Below are 4,156 nucleotides of genomic sequence, written 5' to 3'. Positions count from 1 at the left end.
TAAACCATACTATATTATATTATATTATATTATACTATAGTACAATATACAGAGAGAGAGAGAGAGAGAGAGAGAGAGAGAGAGAGAGAGAGAGAGAGAGAGAGAGAGAGAGAGAGAGAGAGAGAGAGAGAGAGAGAGAGAGAGAGAGAGAGAGAGAGAGAGAGAGAGAGAGAGAGAGAGAGAGAGAGAGAGAGGGGGTGGGAGAAAAGGAGGGGGGACGACGACGACGACAATGATGATGATGATGATGATGATGATGATGATGATGATGATGATGATGAGAGGAAGGAGAAGGAGGCGGATGAGGATAATGGCAATGGAGACAATGCATTATAGTCAGCAGTAGGGACCAGACCACGCCGGCAGCACATCCCCGCACCTGGAACAGAGTGGCGCCAACAGTAACCAAACCCTCGGCAGGGAACCCAACCCGCAATGAACCAAAACCAAGAGGGACGTGTTCAAATCGCGCCCGGGGTTTTGGGGCGTCTCTTCAAAAAACTGCACAATTTTAACCTTTGCTTCAGCCCCTCCAGGGAGAGAGGAGCGCACTGCATCCACACTCGGGGAAGTACAGAGCCTAGTGTGGGGCGTGAATGAGGGTGAGAGGAGGAATGCATAAAGGTCCATGTCAACATACTCATACATACAGTACTTCATTACTTTGTCCGAGTCTAACAGTAAGCATCTCAAATCTTATCTTCTAAGTCTTGAGAATGCTAATATTTTTTTAAACACTTTTGAGTTTCATTAGGAGTATTTTCCAAAAGTTACAGAGACGATAAGGCTCATGGATGTATTCTCCCGTTGATAGTGCATTGTTCATTTATCACTGGACTCATAAAACTGTAACCGAAAATCCATACAGCTTCTCACACATCCTGTTAGAGCAGTCGAGATGAGGCACCGGAATGAATGGGAACAAGGACCTAAAATTTATGTAGTAAATCTAATACAACTTGTTCTTGTTGATTTTTTCTTGTTCAATATTATGGGTATACTGCACTAAGCGTGTACGTCTGTGTGGGGGCGCCACACTCATGGTGCCTCAAGTCACGCAGGTAATGTTGATGATTTCAGTTTCTTGATACCAAAATGATGTGCTCCCTATACAGAAAAAAATAAATAAATAAATAAAAAATAAGAAAGAAAAACGGTTTATAAATTCTAAATCTCCTTTATTATGCCTTCATTACGGTTCCTTTTAAGTTCTATTTATGTCTTCTGTGATTGTGAATTTGTTTCAAATCGTGTAAAAACAAAGAAAAAGCACAATAAATAAATAAATAAACACAACACCAATGTGACAAAATGAGTAGCTTCAGTAAAAAAAAAATGACACTGTTTACTGAATGTTTTTCTTCTTCCTGTCTATGTCTTCCCAAGCTGTGCGTCTGTTTCCAGCTGTGTAAAACAATGTAAATAATAACAGACATACTAACTCGTGACATAAAACAAGCAGTTTACATTTCTGCATTTCCATATCAGTGTTAACAGCTTTCACCTCTGTCTGTCTCCTAGAGTTACATGTTTGTTACTATTTATGAAAAAAAAAAGTATACCAGTGTGACAAGTAAACAAAAAATAGTAGCAAATATTTACATTCACCACGTGTTCAGGACTCAGACTAGCAACAAGAGGAACACGGCGCCACCGCACCACAGCTTCCCCATACATTCCACCAGCGGCAGCGACCCGCCCCTCAGAACACCATTTTAGGCTCGCCTCGGCACAGGGCCACGTGCTGGGAGGGAGGGAATGTGAGGCTGCGGGAGAGTGCCAGTGCCCCGCGTTCCGGAGAGTAAAAAAGGTAGGAGGGAGTGTAGGGCCAACATGGGGAGAGCCAGAGTCAACCTGGGTGATGGCAAAACACACACGCCAGCCCCCTTACTCTCCCCTCCTCTCTTCTTCCTACACGGCCAGCCACTTTCTCTCTCTCTCTCTCTCTCTCTCTCTCTCTCTCTCTCTCTCTCTCTCTCTCTCTCTCTCTCTCTCTCTCTCTCTCTCTCTCTCTCTCTCTCTACACACACACACACACACACACACACACACACACACACACACACACACACAATGGATGTAATGATGAATAATTCTTCTAGAGGAATAAACGAATAATCAGGTAAATCAATGTTCGTGTAATCATTTGATGGTCTCCTTGGTGCCTTGGATCACCTCATTACAACAGCAAGGCAGCCAAGCACGTTACTTTTATTATTACAGAGATAAATATCTGACTATACTGTAGTTCTGCATTGCCAAATTGGTATTTTTGCACATCCTAATGTAAATAACTATGACAACTATAAAGTAAGAGTTGAAGTCGTTACTGAATACGACTGTTGTCTTTTATAATGCATGGAAAATAATGCTGTTGTTACTGTTGTTGCTTACAACCTTCATATTTATTACAATATTTATTATTTATCCAGGATTACTTAAGTATAAACATTTCTGCAATACTGTATGTGTGTACCTATGTATGTATGTATGTATGTATGTATGTATGTATGTATGTGTGTATGTATGTACGTATGCATGCATGTATGCATGCATGGTGTGTGTGTGTGTGTGTGTATGTGTGTGTGTGTGTGCGTGAGTACACTCATACGCACACACAATACTCTCTCTCTCTCTCTCCCATCTGTCAACTGCATAAAACTGATGTTCTATTATAATCAAGCATAGATTGGATGGTATTGCTGTTGTTGTTGATATTGCTGCTGTTGTTGTTGTTGTTGTTGTTGTTGTTGTTGTTGTTGTTGTTGTTGCTGCTGCTGCTGCTGCTGTTGTTGCTATTGCTGCTGCTGCTGCTGCTGCTGCTGTTGTAGTTGTTGCTGCTGCTGCTGCTGCTGCTGCTGCTGTTGATGCTGTTGCTTCTGCTGCTACTGTTGATGGTGGTAATAGTGATGAAGGACTTACGATGAGCGAGGAAAGAGGAAAGAGGCAGTGATGTCACGAATACAAAGGCACATGGACAGGCAGACAGTGGAGAAAGAGGCACGGATGGTAGCCTGGGCGCCTCTACTCCTCCTTCACCATATCTTGGGGCTTGAAAGTGCTTGGTGAAATATGGAGAGATTCGGCAGGCAGGAAAGGGAAGGGGTGCAGAGAACGATAAAGTTTGGTGTCAGTGAAAAGAGAGAAGGGACAGTGAGGGATTAGAAATAAGGGGAGGGAGTGTAAGGCAAGACCAGGATGTTGCCAAGAGGGAGGAGTGGGTGGAGGGAATATGTGGTTGTGGGAAGGTTTGTACGGAACGGAGGTAGAAGAGAGGTGGAGGAAGAAAGGAATGGAGAACAGAGAGGGATGTAAGTTTATACCGAAGAAAAAAATGGAGGATGGGTGTGAAAGGATGAAGAAGGCGAAAAGGTGTAAACGCAGATAAAAATGGAGGAACAACTGAAACAAATGGATATGTATGTAATGTAGATATAGGAGAGAGGAAGACCTGAGGTGTGGAGCATGTGAAAAATTAGAAAAAGTGGAGGAGTGCTGGAGTGGGTAGAAGGAAAATATCCTGCAAAAAGTTAAAGACAGGAAAGAAGGCACTGACTGGAAGATGAATAGATGAACAGAAGTAAGAAGGGGAGATAAGTAGAATCCTGTAGTGAATGATGGTGAAGCAGTAAAGGAAACCACAAAAAGGTGACGAATGCCAAAGTAAAAATGAGTGTCGAGAGAAATGGGCGAAGAGCATGAAGTGGTGGGCAAGCGAGCGGCTCTGCTTACCAGCGTGATGGGGAAAAAACAAATGTTAAATGCATGATTGGTGTCGTTGGCTAGACTGGATGATAGCCCAGCAGAGGGAGTGAAAACCAGACTGACGTAGATTGACGGCCGGACTGTATGCACGGGTCTTACTGAACGAATCATATCAAAGCCACTCCCCTGACTGACTGATTGACTGACTGACAGACCGGTCGACTCAATAACAAATGTATCAACCGACAGAGCGACTGACTAATTGGTGAGTGCACAGAAAAGATAAAACCTACAATATTATACCAACACCACTGAAACTTGAACACAATCGAAAAGTAACTACACACTAACCTAAAGGCATAAAATGACTTCTGACTGACATGACTGCGTGTACTGTTAACACAACTTACAAGCTTACTTCAGTCATCCGTCAACTGAGTGTCTAGCGGTG

Source organism: Scylla paramamosain, chromosome 15, assembly GCF_035594125.1.
Source record: "Scylla paramamosain isolate STU-SP2022 chromosome 15, ASM3559412v1, whole genome shotgun sequence".
Taxonomy (NCBI): Eukaryota; Metazoa; Arthropoda; class Malacostraca; order Decapoda; family Portunidae; genus Scylla; species Scylla paramamosain.
Note: the sequence above shows the minus strand (reverse complement) of the source record.